This window comes from Delphinapterus leucas, chromosome 3 (assembly GCF_059928025.1).
Source record: "Delphinapterus leucas isolate spDelLeu-1000000601 "Yukka" chromosome 3, BTC_Dleu_Yukka2, whole genome shotgun sequence".
Lineage (NCBI taxonomy): Eukaryota > Metazoa > Chordata > Mammalia > Artiodactyla > Monodontidae > Delphinapterus > Delphinapterus leucas.
Window position 1 is genome coordinate 99,693,288 of NC_143131.1, and position 18,928 is coordinate 99,712,215.

General features: G+C 37.4%; 1 pseudogene; it reads left to right on the top strand.

Moving 5' to 3' along the window:
• Nucleotides 1-7,790, top strand: part of LOC149749620 (large ribosomal subunit protein eL32 pseudogene) — a 43,014-nt pseudogene extending 35,224 nt beyond the window's left edge.
• Nucleotides 7,791-18,928: the final 11,138 nt, after the last annotated feature.

Here is an 18,928-nt window from a genome sequence, read left to right on the forward strand (position 1 = left end):
GTGGTAAAGTCACGTAGTATAAATCACACTATTTCAACCCTATTCAACCACACAGTTCAGCGGCACTAAGTACATTCACATTGTTGTGCAGCTCTCACCATCATCCATCTCCCGAATTTTTCACCTTCCTAAACTGAAACTCTGTCCCCATTAAACACTAACTCCCCATTCCCCCTCCCCCACCCCACCCCCACCTCCAGGGCCCTGGCATCTACCAGTGTACTTTCTGACTCTATGAAGTTGACTATTCTAGGTACCTTGTATAAGTGGAATCAAACAGTATTTGTCTGCACCTAATGTATATTGGAATGCATTTTTAAGGTTAACTTAATATATGTCCTGCAAACAGATTGCACCTTCTTTTTTTCCCCCTGTGCTATACAGTAAGCCCTCACCAGCCATCTACTTCATACATAGTAGTGTACATATGTCAATCCCAATCTCCCAATCCATCCCACTCCCCTCTCCCCACTTGGTGTCCATACGTTTGTTCTCTACATCTGTGTCTCTATTTCTGCTTTGCAAATAGGTTCATCTGTCCCATTTTTCTATATTTCACATATATGTGTTGACATATGGTATTTGTTTTTTTCTTTCTGACTTACCCCACTCTGCATGACAGTCTCTAGGTCCACATCTCTGCAAACGGCACGGTTTTGTTCCTTTTTATGGCTGAGTAATATTCCATTGTATATATTTACCACATCTTCTTTATCCATTCCTCTGTTGATGGACATTTAGGTTGCTTCCATGTCCTGGCTATTGTAAATAGTGCTGCAATGAACATTGGGGTGCATGTATATTTTGGAATTATGGCTTTCTTTGGGTATATGCCCAGGAGACAGATTGCTGGTTCATATGGTAGTTCTATTTTTAGTCTTTTAAGGCACCTCCATACTGTTATCCATAGTGGCTGTATCAATTTACATTCCCACCAACAGTGTAGGAGGGTTCCCTTTTCTCCACACCCTCTCCAGCATTAATTGTTTGTAGAGTTTTTGATGATGGCCATTCTGACTGGTGTGAGGTGATACCTCATTTTGGTTTTGATTTGCATTTCTCTAATAATTAGTGATGTGGAGCATCTTTTCATGTGTTTGTTGGCCATCTGTATGTCTTCTTTGGAGAAATGTCTATTTAAGTCTTCTGCCCATTTTTTGATTGGGTTGTTTGTTGTTTTGATTTTGAGCTGCATGAGCTGTTTGTATATTTTAGAGATTAATCCCTTGTCAGTTGCTTTGTTTAGAAATATTTTCTGCCATTCTGAGGGTTGCCTTGTTTATGGTTTCCTTTGCTGTGCAAAAGCTTTTAAGTTGAATTAGGTCCCATTTCTTTATTTTTATTTTCATTACTCTAGGAGGTGGGTCAGAAAACATCTTCTGTGATTTATGTCATAGTGTTCTGCCTATGTTTTTCTGTAAATGTTTTATAGTGTCTGGCCTTACATTTAGGTCTTTAATCCATTTTGAGTTTTTTTGTGTGTATGGTGTTAGGGAGTGTTCTAATTTCATTCTTTTACATGTAGCTGTCCAGTTTTCCCAGCACCACTTGTTGAAGAGATTGTCTTTTCTCCATTGTATATTCTTGCCTCCTTTTTCATAGATAAGGTGACGATAGGTGCGTGGGTTTATCTCTGGGCTTTCTATCCTGTTGCACTGATATATATTTCTGTTTTTGTGCCAGTACCATACTGTCTTGATTACTGTAGCTTTATAGTATAGTCTGAAGTCAGGGAGCCTGATTCCTCCAGCTCCGTTTTTTCTTTTTCAAGATTGCTTTGGCTATTCGGGGTCTTTTGTGTTTCCATACAAATTGTAAAATTTTTTGTTCTAATTCTGTGAAAAATGCCACTGGTAATTTGATAGGGATCGCATTGAATCTGTAGATTGCTTTTGGTAGTATAGGTATTATCACAATATTGATTCTTCCAATCCAAGAACATGGTATATCTCTCCATCTGTTTGTGTCATTTTTGATTTCTTTCATCAGTATCTTATAGTTTTCTGAGTACAGTTCTTTTGCCTCCTTAGGTATTTATTCCTGGGTATTTTATTCTTTTTGTTGCAATGGTAAATGGGATTGTTTCCTTAATTTCTCTTTCTGATCTTTCATTGCTAGTGTATAGGAATTTTACATCAGGAAGTGTTTAATATAGCCACTATGAAAAACAGTATGGAGGTTCCTCAAGTAATTAAAAATAGAACTGCCATATGATCCAGCAATTCCACTTTTGGGTGTATACCCAAAGAGAACAATATCATTATGTTGAAGAGACATCTGCACTGTCATGGTCATTGCAGCATTATTTCATAGTCAAGACATGGAAACAACCTAAGTGTTGACAGCCAAATGGATAAACAAATTGTGATACACACACACACACATCAGAATATTATTCAGCCATGAATAATTGAACTTTGAATTCATGAGTATTTCATGAATAATTGAACTTCTTTCAATTGATATGTCTGTGAGTTTCATTTATATTGTTGTACGTGGATTTTGATTTTTATTCTCATTGTTACATACTACTATTATGGACGTATACCACAGTTTATTTATCCATTCTAGTGTTGATAGGCATTAATAGTGTAGTTGGCAGTTTTGACCTATTATAAACAGTGATGTTATAAACATTCTAGTTCCTATACTTTTGTAAATCCATGTATGTATTAGGTGTACACCTAAGACGGAAGGAAGAAAATAGAGAACAAAATTATATAGTTCTAAAATTAAATGTCTTTAAAATATAAATAATAGATGATAGACTCACACATGACCATCTACTTAAGCAAATAATCTGAAATATTTTCCATTAGATATCACACATGGCTCTACTGATGTTCAAAGAGAGAAAATTTAACCAAATAGACTTAAATGAAATTAAACACATCTTTGTCTGTCTTCGATGATTCAAATGTACCCTGGAAGGACCTTACATATATAAATAAAAGTTGTTAATTTTGGACGGTCACAGTGGTGAAAGACTGTTTAGAATAGATCAGTTTAAGCAGATTGCATTATATAAACTGAAAAAATCCAGCTCTGGGGAAATTTTTTAGAGTATTTAAAGTTTTGTCTTTTCATCTTTATTTTCACTTAAGAAAACTTTTTTTTTCTGAAAATAATTGGCTCTGAAAAGTATCTTTTAATAAAGATTTTTAAAAACTTTTTTCTAAACCTCTAACCCGTAAAATAACTCACTGAATTACAATATGCCTGCATTAATTTCCATCTACTGTTAATTTAAAACTCAGTGGATTTTCTTAAACTAAACATACTGTGTAACCAGCACTGAGATCCAGAAATAGATCATTACTGTACTACAGTACTATACGATCTGCAGTTGCTGAATCCATGGATGCAGAACTGTGTATAAGGAGGAACCACATAGAGGGATGGCCGATTATAAGTTATACTCAGATTTTCAACTGTGTGGAGGGTTGTTCAACAATTCTCTCATTGTTCGAAGGTCAACTGTACATTGTGATTCAGCTTCTCCTTCTGCCAGATTCTGCCTTTCTCACATTCTTCCAGGTGAACTTCCTAAGAGCATTGTCCATCAACTTTCCCATTAAAAATCCCCATTTTCAGGAAACCCGATCTAAGAAAGTACCAGCACAAATCCCAGAACATCCATATGGAGAACTATTAGGCTTGCTAAGGAATGAGGAAAACTATGTGCTCCCGTTGCTGCAGGATTTGGCTAATATGTACCAATATACCATGAGGAGACAAGAGTAGATGCACAGGATTGTATATGTTAAGGATGCTGAATGAAGGGGAACAGAACAAAAAAGAAAGTTGTGGATGGGGGAGTTTATCAATATGGGAGATAGTCCTGTGAAATAGAATTTAACACTCTGGCATCTACAGTGGGAGATCATGCTCTTCTCTCCTAGGATAGCTATTAGAAACGTAAAAAATACTGACACAGTAAATTAGGTAGGAATGTCGGAGTTACAGGGCTGATGATGGAAAAAGGATTCAAAGATTCAGAAAGAGAGGTAGGTAGGATATATTACATAAAGCTGGATAAACAGCTGACAGTATTTCATGCGAAGACCTAGAGGACATGCCAGATGACAGTACTAAGCAAGTAACTGGTGAAAGGGGAACAAAAATTGTTTAGGAGCTCAGGGATGGCTGTTATCTCTAGGCAAAGAATAACAGTAAGAGATGCTGTTTTAGGACTGGGAATCCTGATAGCAATTAATTTGATTGCATCTCAAAATAACAAAGAGGAGATGGTAGTGCTTAGCAATCAAAAGCAAGGTAAGTGCAATTATCACAACGGGCAACAATATCTGTGTGGCAGATGAGGAAGCTTGACTCACAGTGAGAGAAATGGTTAACAGGATATGTTAGTCCTTACAGAAATATGAATATGCAGCAAGCAAGCATTTTGCATAATATGTACAATCAAAATAAATAAAAATAAATGATAAGGAGGCAGAGGGAAGCTGCCCATTAAAAAGCCACAAGTTTTCCTTCCTAGGTTCCAGATGTGATCTGATTCTCAGACCATGAACCCACTGACTGGAAGAGAGGCCTATGATGAAAGATCATTTTTCACTGTGACAAATGTATAACAGTAATTCCCCTGTACTTTACCTAGGTGACCCCTGAACTTTAATTCAGGTGCCTCAGCACTGGGAAAAGGGAAATGTCCAGATCATTCAAGGGTTGATGTATACATGAACATAGTGAGGACAGAAATTCCATATATTAAAAGGAACAAAATAGAATGTCTAGAACCCAAAATACGTTATGTGCAGATTAAACACCACAGAAAAAATATAAGTGAGCTTAAAGACATAACAATAGAAATTATCCATACAGATATATTTAGCTTTGGTGAAATATGGGATGGTACTAAGAACTCTAACAATAGTGTTATTAGAGTTCCAGGAAGGAGGTGGACAGGAATTGAATAAATAATGGCTAATATTTTCCAAATTTGTTCAAAATTATAAGGCTGCATGTCCTAGAAGCTCAAAAAATTCTAATCAAGAAAAAGAAAAGCAAAGGCACATAATTCAAATTTTATAAAATCATTGTTAAAGAGAAAATTTTAAAAGCATCCAGAGAAAAGAGAGATTAAGTGCAGGAGAATAACCATAAGAAAGTTGTTGACTTTTTATCAGAAACAATGTAAACCAGAATATTTTGGAACAACATCTTTAAAATGTTGAAAAAAGGTCTGTCAACCTAAAATTCTATATCCAGAAAAAATATTCTTCAGAAATGAAGCTAAAATAAAAATATGTCCAGGAAAAGAAAAACGTGGAGAATTCATCACCCAAAGATCTGCACAAGAAGAAAATTTACAGTAAATTTCTTCAGGCTGAAGAAAGAGTAAACCAGAGTTTTACTAAGAAATAAAAAAATACTGTGAATAGTCACTATGTAGGTAAATTTTTTTTTTTTTTTTTGTGGTATGCGGACCTCTCACTGTTGTGGCCTCTTCCGTTGCAGAGCACAGACTCCGGACGCGCAGGCTCAGTGGCCATGGCTCATGGGCCCAGCTGCTCCGCGGCATGTGGGATGTTCCCGGACCGGGGCACAAACCCGTGTCCCCTGCATCGGCAGGCGGACTCTCAACCACTGCGCCACCAGGGAAGCCCTATGTAGGTAAATTTTTAAAAATTCCTTCATTTTAAAATTTCTTTAAAATGTATTTTATTGTTTAAATTATAAAATAATAATATATTTGTGGGGTTTATGTCAATGAAGATGTAGATTATTTGACAATAAAAGTATAAAGAAGAGGAGGGCATAATAGAAATATACTGTTATACATTTCTTACATTAAAACTCAAGAGGCATGATGTTACTTGAAGAAAGACTGTGATAAGATGCATATTGCAAACCCTAGAGCTCCTACTGCATAAACTTAAAAGTTATAGCTAGTAAGACCATGGTAAAGAAAAATTGAATATTGAAAATATTTAAATAGTCATAAAGAATGCAGGGATGGAGAACAAAACATATATGTGACACATCCTCCTCAGCATCATGGCCGCCCTCAGACCTCTCATGAAGCCAAAGATCAAAAAGAGAACCAAGAAATCCATCCAGCACCAGTCAGACTGATATGTCATAATAAAGCAGAACTGGCAGAAGCCCAGGGGCATGACAATAGCGTGCGCAGGAGATTCAGGGGCCAGATTTTGATGTTCAAATTTGGTTACTGGAACAGCAAGAAAACAAAGCACTTGTTGACCAGTGACTTCTGAAAGTTTCTGTCCACAGTGTCAAGGAGCTTGAAATGCTGCTGATGTGGAGCATATATTACTGGGCTGTGATTTCTCACATCGTCTCCTCTAAGAACCACAGAGCCATTGTGGAAAGAGCAGCCTAGCCAGCTGTCAGTTACCAATCCCAATGCCAGGCTGCACAGTGAAGAAAATGAAGAGACAGCTTGTGTGCACATTGTATTCGTGTTAATAAAACCATAAAACTCAAAAAAGTGTACATATAGGACAAATTGAAAACAAATAGCTGGATGGTACACTTAGAAACAACCATGTAAACCATTAGATTAATTATAAATGCTCTAAACTTTCTAAAAAAAAGCCAAAGAATATTACACTGGATTTAAGTGCTAAATCCAATTTTATATCATCTAGAGGAAGTGCATTTTAAATATGGAGTTACAGATAGTCCAACAGTAAGAGAATGGGAAAATATACAGAGAAGTCCTCACAACCAGGAATACTGACAAAGATGAGAAGGGGAATTTCATAAAAATGAAAGTGTCAATTCTGAATCCCTGTGAACCTAATACCAGAGATTCATAAATCTATGAAGCAAAAATCTGCAAGCAAAATTAGACAAATCCACATTACAGTTGAAATTTCTGCAGAAAATTACTAAGGATATAAAAGATGTGAATAAAATATCAACCAGCAGGACATACCTGAAATTTATAGAAGAATTCACCAAACAATGGAACATACAAAGTCTTTTTCAAAGAGCACATTCAACAGGTGGAACAAAAAATAAAATTAATTAATGAATAACTGAAAAAAAGAAACTGAACAGTTGTTTGGGACACCTTCCATCTGATTTCACATTAAATGGAGGCATATTGTGGAAATGAATCCTTAGTGGTTATCCAGACTTTAAAAGTACTCACATCAGTTATTAAAGCTAATAGGAGCAATTTCAGTTTAAAAGCAGGACTTCCTGTCCACTTAATATTACAGTAGTATTGACTACATTACTTGGAAATACCCTATGTCTAATTTTCCATTCCTTAACTGGAGGAGAATATTGTCTCGAATGCAGATGCCTCAGATACCTTGTAATTTTATGTAACCAATTTCAATGGACTTTATGCCATTTTTAGCTTGTCACCTATGTGTGATTATCCCAGAAAACAATCTTTTTTTCCCCCAAACTCACTATTTATGTACTTATTATGTTTAAACTAATTACTGAACCTTAGTACTTCCCCATTGAAGAATGGGCTTATAAGTATACTTCCTCATGATTATATGATTTTTAGACTAGATGGTTTATTTGGTAGACTTCCTAGCATCATCTCCCTGGGCTCTAAGTTATTTAATACATTAATTTTGGGCAGTTCATCATGATGGTGTTAATTTTTTATTATAGCCTATTTAGTAGTTTTATCTTCTAAGATCACAAAGATTTTCTTTGATATTTTCTTAAACAAATTGTGGTATATCCAAACAATAAAAAGAAACTACTAGACACACAACTTTGACGAATCTCAAAAAATGTGCTGAGCTACCTAGGACACAAAAGAACACATACCATATGAACCCATGTATATACTATTACAGAAGAGGTAAACCTAATCTATAGTAATCTCTGGCCTAGGCAACAACTGATAACATATCAGTTGTTGCCTAGGCCAGAGGTGAGGGTGGGTAAAATGCAAATGGATACAAGGAAAATTTGGGGGGTGATGGAAATATTCTGTATCCTGATAGGGTTGATGATCATATGGGTGTATACATTTGACAAGGTCACCAAACTGCAAACTTAAAATAGGTGCTTTTTTATTGCATGTAAGTCACACTTCAGTAAAGTTAATAAGGAAAAACAAACAAACAAAAAACTATTGTGTAGGGAGAATGGAAGCAGGGAGACTAGCTAAAGTGCTGTGAATAATCTGAGCAATGATGGTCTAAACAGTAGAAATGGAAAACAAGAAGATAGATTTAGGATATGTTTTGAAGGCAAATTGTACATGATATGTTGATAATTTATATATGTACGTTTGAGAATGTGGATTCTGATGGACAGTGAGAAATAAGGAAAAATCCCTGAAAGTTTGGCTTAGAAGACTCCCAAGTAGGGTCTCCATTGTCCATGAAGAGTGAGGTGCCCAGCCCATCTATAAGGGGCTGAGAAGCACCGTGTTGCATTCACCCAGAAGGGGAGGAGGACATACTTTTAGGGAACACTATTGTAATAGATCCAGAGATGTGCCTCCCAGGTCCCCCTTCAGGGAAGGGCTTGCTGCCCAATTTCAGAGAATTTGTCTCAGTGGCTGAGAGCTGCTTTGCCTGCGGTCACGCTTTTCCTGGGGTAGCCAGGCAGAGGGGTAAAGACATGGCCATTTTGGCCCATGCACATAACTCCAAGAGGCACTGGTCACTTGAGGACTCCCTGCTGGGGTGGCCAGGGCTTCCTTGTGCTTGCTTCACAGTTCGACTTCTTCCTCTTCTCTATCCTGTTTCACTGTTTCTTTCATATGTTTTGATCCTTTATGAACATCTTGTACCCCATACTCTACATGGTATCTGCTTCTGGAAATTACAACCTACAACAACTAGTAATTTCGAGCAGAAAGTCCTTTAACCCTCAACTCTCTTTTCTGCCTCAATGATCATTATCTAAGTTGAAAAATTTTCACTCCAGATTTATAGAAATACAGTTACCTGAATGCATCACCAAAATTTCGCAGATAAAATACAATTTATTAAGTAATTACATGCTGCCAAGTGCTTTTTTTAAAATAAATTTATTTATTTTTGGTTGTGTTGAGTCTTCGTTGCTGCGCGCAGGCTTTCTCTAGTTGCGGAGAGCGGGGGCTACTCTTCCTTGTGGTGCGCGGGCTTCTCATTGCGGTGGCTTCTCTTGTTGCAGAGCACGGGCTCTAGGCGCACAGGCTTCAGTAGTTGTGGTGCATGGGCTCGGCAGTTGTAGCTCGCGGGCTCTAGAGTGTAGGCTCAGTAGTTGTGGCACACAGGCTTAGTTGCTCTGCGGCATGTGGTATCTTCCCAGACCAGGTATCGAACCCATGTCCCCTGAACTGGCAGACGGATTCTTAACCATTGTGCCACAAGGGAAGTCCCCAAGTACTCTTTTTTGTTTTGTTTTTCTTTTTTACTCTCTCATTCTCTCTAAGGTTCCCTATGAATAGATAGATGCGTAGAAGAAAAGTCATCTGCCCAGACCCAACAGTTATTAAACCAGGGAGTTCAGACTCTGATCCTCCTTCGCCCTTTATAACTTTACAGCCTGTTTCCTTTATAACTAGTTTAAACCACCACTGCCTGGAGCACCCTTTCCCCCTTCTCTTTGAGGGGCTCACTGGTACTCACTTAGGTCAGCATCAGTACCTCCAAAAAACTTCCAAAGTTATCCCCTATCCTTGCATGGGCTGTCATGCTGTGTTCCGATAGCTAATACCCAAACATTTATCCTCATCTTGGTACTTATCAATACTGTATTATAGTCGTCGTTGCCTGTCGAGCATCTCTAATGGCTGACCGGCGCCTGGTGCATCCTTCTTTACCTACTTCTTGAAAGGATTTTTAGTGATTTAGTGTCAGCATGTAGTAGGTACTGAAAAGTGTTTACTGAGTGAATTTAATAATGCTCTTTTCTTTCTCTAGTTTTGCACTAACTCTATCATCCTAGGAGATTCAGTTAAAAGAGGAAAAAATACTGCCATTCTAGAATGTATGCAACAAACATCTGCGAGTCTAAAGGAATTTGGTTCATTAATGTTTCTTTTCCAGTTCTGATAGTTGGCTATACTCGTGGCTGACTACACAGTGTGACGTAGCACAGATAACTTGAGAAGGGCAGAGGTGTCTAGTGAATGGAGAACTCTTCCTAGACAGAACTATTTTCTGTTCATTTTTTTTTTCCCACAAATCCATGTTCAACATCTATGACATGCAAGATCCCTTCAGGGATTACTATCTCAGTCAGTTTAGATAATCACATTCAAGATGTATGTGTGTAACAGGAATTATGATATGAGTATTCACATTCTGGTTCTCTTCCCTGCCCCCAAATACTATCCCCATTAATTTTATTTGCAATTAAGCAAGATGAGGGGAGAAATATTCTGAGCAAAATGTTTTATTGTCTGATAACAAATGAAAATTATGCAAGTGGAAAAAAACTGAACCACTCTACAAAAGAACCATGTTGGGAGATTATAATATCCTGCATGGAACAGTACTTTATTAAAAGCCAGAAAAAATATTTTATCAATGGTAGCATCCAAAAATCTGCCATTAATCTATGACAGGGATGCCAATGAAAGTATCATCTTCCAGGTAGAAAGCTCATTTACTTAACTGAATAAAAAGAGAGTATTTTATAGCATTTTTGTTTCACTCCTCATTGCTATGTGCTTTAAATAAGACAATTGCCCTTATTTTTCATAGAAAAATAAAAAACACATGTACATTGTCTATGCAATTTAAAATAAAAATATGTACATATTTTATTGACTTCATTTTAATTATTATTAAATATGCAAATATAAAGACATGACATGAGAACCCACTTTGTCTTGCACAATATTTAATAACTATGTCCTATAAATGGGTGTGACCAAGAGAGTTGCACGTTGTGACAAGGTGGGCAAGGTGAAGATTACAAGTAACACTCACTCAATTGTTGGCCTGCAGAAATCAGTGCTCAGGTGAATGTCAAAGTCAGGCCACGTTTCCCAGCTGTGACGACAGCCTTTCTACTCCATTTTTGGACACTCTTCACATTTTAAAAAAGTACACCCACCAGGTCCCCCTTGCTCCCTCCTGAATTTTTTCCTTCCCTTTTGTCTTTGTGTCTTTCTACCTTTCCTTCCATCTGGCTTTCCCTCCAATTCTCTCTCCTTTCTTCAAACTAGTATCCAGCACCTGCTCTGAGTTCAGCCACATTCTGACCCGGAGGGATACAAAGATGAATAAGTCAGCCGATTATTGTTTCCAGGGGCCTTTATTTTTGCCTCTCTTCTCATTTTAGACTTAAGATTTGCTTTCCTATCTATCACAATAGGGCTTCAAACTATTGAAGTTTCTGTAACTGTCTCCTTCCAAATCAAAAAGTTACTCCTTTACTGTTACATTGGATCACGTCAGAATATGTTCCACTTATGTGCAAGGGATGCGAATGGAATAAAGATGTCCCTCACAGACAAATTTTCATATTTTCAGCATCCTGGGTTATGTTTATCCTTAAAGGATATATCTACCTGTAAGAATTGTGGGTTCTAGGTAAGACGTATTTTTGAGGATGTAGGTCTTGAGAAAAGGATTTGTGAATGTTGTTCAGAGTTGAGCTCATGGAGAGAGAGGGTTTGGGAAGCAGTTAGTCCTCTGGTCCATTCCCAGCTTGGCCATTTACTAGTTATGTGAAGCTGAGACCCTCCGTTTCCTCATCAGAATTCAGTAATGGGAATTAAATCAGCTGCAATTTGTAAGGTGTTATAAGTTAATGTCTGTGTTATAATTCTTAAGCTATTTCTACCCTAAACTTCTCTTCATGTGCTTGTCTAAAACCTCATTAATGAGGAGTTGGATCCTTAGCATATATTATTATTATTTCTAGATGCTTCTCGTTTTTTGCCAGTGTGCATGGCTAAAAAGCAGTGTGATGTGCTTAAGCTGGCTGATTCTACCTCTGAAAACCTGATTGTGAGCTTTTCTTCCTAAATTCACATTGCAGTGTCATTAAATTGATAGCTTGAAATAGGTCATATTGGGAAAATTTATAGCTTGGAAATTAACAAACACTACAAAAAAAGGCTCTGTTTTCTTCTGGAGGGAGAAAAAAAAATTGTTAACACTTTACTAGCACACCACTGCCAAGAGTCCAGGCAGAGACTGAGAGAAAATCCTCTTTTTTCTTTTCCCAAATAACAGAATAGGACACGACAAGTCCCGAGTTTCCATTTCCCTATGACTGCTTCTGCTAGGAGGGGAACGTATTTCCGAATTCTCCCCAAACCCAACTCTACCTTCTGATCAAGGTGGCCTTAATGTTCTCTGCTGCCTTTTGTTTCCAGAGTTGAGTTCAGTTTCTCTCTATGATTGCAGTAGTCTTGACCCCTAAGCAATAGTATTTTTTTTTTTTTTAATTTTTAGTGTTGGCTGCATTGGGTCTTCATTGCTGCACACGGGCTTTCTCTAGTTGTGGCGAGCGGGGGCTACTCTTCATTGCGGTGCTTGGGCTTCTCACTGTGGTGGCTTCTCTTGTTGCAAAGCACGGGCTCTAGGTGCTCGGGCTTCAGTAGTTGTGGCACGTGGGCTCACTAGTTGTGGCTCACGCGCTCTAGAGCACAGACTCAGTAGTTGTGGCGCACAGGCTTAGTTGCTCCGCGGCATGTGTGATCTTCCTGGACCAGGGATCGAACCTGTGTCCCTTGCATTAGCAGGCGGATTCTTAACCACTGCACCACCAGGGAAGTCCCTAAAATAGTCTTGAATGAAGTCTTCCTTGCCTATTTAACCCCATCAATGCAGTTTTTCTTTGACACTGTCCCAGTTTTTTGACACTGACAATTCCATTTTTTTTTGCAATATCAATCTCTATTCACACCCCTCTTAAAGCATGTACAATATTTCATGCTCCTAACATGTAGTGCCTCTGAGCTGTCAAATTCTTTGACCATTTATTAGAGAGTCTGGCTATTTTGTCTCTATGATTAAAAAAAAAGGACAGGTTGTCTGATATTTACAGAGAATCCCAGGTAAATTTTATTGGCATCATTTGAAAAGTACTTAGTGGATTCTTTTTTAAATATAAAAACTATTTTCAAAGAACAGATTGAAAAATAGAAAGTTGTTCCCTTTTAGTTCCCCAAATTTTATCAGGTTCTGCAGGTTATTTCCCACAGCTGTGCTTTATGAGAGGCAATGAATCGTATTTATTCAGCAGCTTCTCTGGGGCTGTGAACGCTGAGCTCTTGCTCAGAATTAGCATAAGTAAGCAGCACATTCCCGGTTGTCAGGCACTTTTGAGCCTCCAAGTCACCCTCAAGGGAGGCATAACACAGACCAGCCTACAGTGCTTCCACCTATTTCAGCTCTGTGCTTGCTACCCTACCGATCACTTTAAAATGCAAATATCTCCTTTACTATTTGAGGATTCATGCCTGCTTCTCCCTTTCTCATTAAATTATCCCTCCACCCACCCCACACCAAGGTGGGTCTCTGGATTGCAGACCAGTTGCCAAGAACCTTAAGAAGAACTGAAAACCTTTCACCTTCTACCCCACTTTCCTCTCCTTTTTTATTTGCTGTGGTCTCCGTGGCTGAGAACTATTTCTGGAGCAGTTCAGGCTGACAGTCGAGCCTTAGTGTGCTTCTTACTTCAGCGTTTCACCCAAGTAGATCTCAATCTCATGCTGGCCTCCGGAATAGAGGCTCCTTAGAATATTTTGCTCCCTTCGCACCTGCCTTTAATGGTAACTAGAAGTAGATATAATGATCTCCAGGTGCACCTATAACCATCCTCAAACAATCTGGATTTCAATTATTCAGTTTACTGTGGCCAGGGACCAGGACTCACCTTTCTTAGGGAACTGTAAGTTCTACTTACTCCCTATTTCCTCTCCACTTGGGCTCTTTACTGCCCTTCCTGTCCCCTGCCTCCCACCATCAAATCAGGAGAATCTTTGGCTGTCATGGTGTCATGGTAGGAAGTCTATCTCTAACTCTGTCTTCAAATCTATTCAGACTCAGGATTTTGCCTTTAGAATCCCAAATGCCTTCTTTTTGCTATAAAATTATTTTCTTTATGAATGTCTCACAGTTTAGGTGCGTGAATGGTGAAAAGGCCACGGTCTTATAAAAAAACCCAAAAGATTAAAAGAGGAGAACTTCTGCTGATATTTCAAAATATGATGCCACCACATAAATACCATGCCGACTGAAGAAGGCATTTTAGTATAGATTCTGTCTTTTAGTATCTTTAAGCAGAAATCCACTTAAAAGATATAAAAGCCCAAGCTCTACTTTTTATGTTCCTTAACCTCAAATAAAAGGGAAGTTGATTTGGGCAGAGATTAAACATAACAAATACAAAACTCACTTTCCTACCCATAGATGAGTTCCATTTAAAATAAATATTTTTTATCAAATCATCCCATTGTACACTTGAAATATCTTAGTTTTATTTCTCAATTATACCTCAATAATGCTAAAAAATAGAATAATATTTTTTCAGGAGCAATTTTGTATTGGTGACTGTAAATTATGATTTAAATCTGGCACAGTCACTGGTAAGTGTTGCTTGAAATGCAGGCAGGGGATAAGCAAGTACTTCATAGAGTTTACAAAATGAAAGTAGGATACTACCATAAAGTCACAATTATCTTTCACAATGTGTATTAATATTTTCCTGCTGAAAATTCCATGCATTTTACCTGTTAATGAAGACCGTTTAAGTTAAAATTCCCTTTCTGAACAGGAATACTGTCCATATATACTATATATATATATATATATATATATACACACAGAGACTAATATTACACTTCTATTATTATACTATTATATATAATTATATATACTATTATATTTATGTAGTTATATATACATAATATATTTACTATTAAACTAGTTATTTACTATTAAGCTATTTAGCTATCACAATTAAGCAAGTTTTCAAAGAGATTCTTTCCAAATGTGTGCTTCTTTTCCCAATACACATTATAAATATTTCAACAAGGAAAAGAATATGAAATGTTTGCAGAGTTCTTGTACACAACACATTTTTGTTCAGAAATAATGACTTCAAGGATTCTATTCAAAAATAAAGCTTTGCAGGAAGTTGAAGAGGAAGCCCTTACTCCTTGCCCCTTCATTTCTTTGTGTCCTGAAATTTGTGACTCAGTGCAATGAAAATAATCAGAATGAAACCTTGCCCAGAGGGAAGTCCTCTCAAATTCTGGTGGGGTTCCACTGTCCTCCTCCAGCATCATCCCTCATTTTCTTTGGAATACTGTAAATTTTAAGACCTGCTAGTAGAATCTATATCAAATATATTTTATTGGGAAAGAGATTTAGAGGTGGAATAAAAGCATATTTTCTTAATCCTTTCATATTCTGATCGATTTACTTTAATCTAGATTAACTAAAATTCCTGAAGACCCTAAGAAATTATATGAGATTTCACTTCAGAGAACATTCTTCTCATATGTAAAACTACAATGCAATTAGGAAGCCAGGAATGGTGTTTGAACTCAGTACTCTTGAAGCAGAGAAAAGAAGTTTATTTGCCTTTACACAATTTTCATTCTTTTTGTGGCTATTCTTAAGTCTCACTGAGGGCAAGTTTCTCTATTGCTAATAAGCATTCCCAGTAATTTAGGGCACCTCCTGTTTTCCCAAATATTTGTTGGTGCAAATAAAATCTGTTTTTCTCTTATGTTTTTTCCCACCATATTTGCAGGGGCCTATATTGATGTATTTAATTTTGAAAAGTGTTATCGGATACCTTAAAAGAGAGTCAGTCCTTCTCATGCTGAGAAGTTAAACCTAAGATACGTATTGTTGAGTTTTAAAGGTATGTTGGGTGTAGTTTGAATCAAAATATAGGCCATGTGGCACATTTGAAATGCACCTTATGCCCTTGGGAGTGCCCCAGAGAGAAGGGTAGTCATCTTCCAGAGCAGATGGAATGCTGTGATTAGAGACCCCAGTGACTGTTAATGGTAGGTGGCATGGCATATATATTATGACATTTGGATAGTAAAAACAGATGTTTCTAATAAAATTTTCAGATCAAAGCTCTAAAAGCAGACACTCTAATTTGAATAACTTTGTAGCATGTTTCTGGGTGACCAGTAGCAGAAAGTTATTTTGCAATAGTTAACAGTTTTCCTGAGCTACAATCATCAAGCTCCCTACTGATTAATAAAAACATGCCAAGTTCTTTGAGGTTAAGTTACTTGGGTAAGTTACTTCAGTTCCCTCAGCATGAATTTGTTTATTCGTTACATGTACATAGGACCTGGCTCTGTAAGCACACGGTAATCACCTGATTTTCAACAAATGAGTGCACACCTACCTTATTAATAGGTAGGTATTTAAAAGATTAAATGAGATAAAATAATATCATGTAAGCAAAAGTTTCATCATGCACTTGGCATCCATTAAACACTAACCGCTTGAGTGTCTTTATCCCTTTTTCACAAAGTGGCTTCACATCTAATACCTTATTTAGACCAGACAATTTCTAGTTTTTATTTAGGGTACATGTTACCTTCATTTTCAAACAAAACACTGAGATTCAGAGAAACTAATTGGCTTTCCAATGTCCATGTGGCCAGTGCATATCTGAGCCTGGAGTAAATATTCAGATATTCAAGGTTCTGTTTCAGGTCCTAACTTCCAGCCCTGCCACTACTATCCATCTGCTTCCACTTTTGGGGTCTGGTTTTCTCTTCTATAAATTGAAGGAGTTGAAGTTGTTGGGTATGGTATCAACTAATATATGGCACAATCAACCACATCATCTCAGTATCCCACAGCAATATGCATTTACCTAGATCACAAATCCATAGGTCACCTGAGGGTCTCCTGTTCTAGGCTGGGTACATCCCTGGCTGGCTCAGCCCTGTAGGTCTCTAATCCTTCTCCTCAGCTAGCCCAGGCTTACTCTCCTGCTCTGACAGATGTGAAAGAGAGCAGGCACAATAGCACAAACTGTTTTCTATTAACATTCCATTAACCCAAGCAGATCGTGTGGCAAACCTGAAAGCAAGGGGTAGGGAAGTATCTTCTGTCTCTTTCCTGGGAGAAGGTACTGCCAGGTCGTATGTGAAGGATGTGGATAAGGGCAGGGTAAAGAATTGAGGACATTAATGCCGTCTATTTCAACTGCTAAGATTGCTTTTAGCTCCAGCACGTTGTGATTTTCTTCCAATTTACATTTGGTTGGCAGAGTCTCTTTTCCTTATTTCTTAATGTTTTTCTTTTTTAAAAAAGTGTTATTTTTTAAAATTAATTTTTATTGGAGTATATTTGCTTTACAATGTTGTGTTAGTTTCTGCTGTACAGCAAAGTGAATCAGTTATGTGTATACATATATCCCCTCTTTTTAAGATTTCCTTCCCGTTTAGGTCACCACAGAGCACTGAGTAGAGTTCCCTGTGCCATACAGTAGGCTATCATTAGTTATCTATTTTGTACATAGTAGTGTATATATGTCAGTCCTAATCTCCCAGTTCATCCCACCCCCCCTTCCCCCCTTGGTATCCATAAGTTTGTTCTCTACATCTCTGTCTCTATTTCTGCTTTGCAAATAGGTTCATCTGTACCACTTTTCTAGATTCCACATATAAGATATATTATATGATATTTTTCTCTTTCTGACTTACCTCACTGTGTATGACAGACTCTAGGTCTATCCACGTCTCTGCAAATGGCACTATTTCGTTCCTTTTTACAGCTGAGTAATATTCCAGTGTATATATGTACCACATCTTCTTTAACCCATTCCTCTGTTGATGGACATTTAGGTTGCTTCCATGACCTGGCTATTGTAAATAGTGCTGCAGTGAACATTGGGGTGCATGTGTCTTTTTGAATTATGGTTTTCTTTGGGTATATGCCCAGTAGTGGGATTGCTGAGTTATATGGTAGTTCTATTTTTAGTTTTTTGAGGAACCTCCATACTGTTCTCCATAGTGGAGCTGTACCAATTTACATTCCCACCAACAGTGCAAGAGGGTTCCCTTTTCTCCACATCCTCTCCAGCATTCATTGTTTGTAGATTTTTTGATGATGGCCATTCTGACCAGTGTGAGGTGATACCCCATAACCTCTTCACACTCTTTTCAGATCAAAATCCCTATATTCTGCATCTAGGAAGGACAAATTATTTCCCTCTTTTCTGTTTAAACAAAAAAACCTGCATCTGTGTGAACCCTGAGAGCATATTCACGATGAAGAAAATATAGTGCTCCAACCTCCTATGAGATTGTCCTTTAATATTGCCTTCTGGAACAATATGTTCAGGGAACAGCAAGATCAACATATAAAAAAAACACACAATGGCAAACTGACATGAGTTTTCTGCCCTTCAGTGAATTCCTGTTTGCCCTAGGCAACTTGAAAAACATTGACACTAATTATTAGAGAAGTGCAAATCGTAATGTTTTTGTTTCTATGTCCATCATTGATATTGACCTATAATTTCCTTTTTTTGTGATATCTTTGTCTGGTTTTGGTATCAGGGTGATGGTGGCCTCGTAGAATGAGTTTGGGAGTGTTCCTCCCTCTGCAATTTTTTGGAAGAGTTTGAGAAGGATAGGTGTTAGCTCTTCTCTAAATGTTTGATAGAATTCGCCTGTGAAGCCATCTGGTCCTGGACTTTTCTTGGAAGATTTTTAATTACAGTTTCAATTTCATTACTTGTGATTTGTCTGTTTATATTTTCTAATTCTTCCTGGTTCAGTCTTGGAAAGTTGTACCTTTCCAAGAATTTGTCCATTTCTTCTAGGTTGTCAATTTTATTGGCATATAGTTGCTTGTAGTAGTCTCTTTTGATCCTTTGTATTTCTGTGGTGTCAGTAGTAATTTCTCCTTTTTCATTTCTAATTTTATTGATTTGAGTCCTCTCTCTTTTTTTCTTGATGAGTCTGGCTAAAGGTTTATCAATTTTGTTTATTTTCTCAAAGAACCAACTCTTAGTTTTA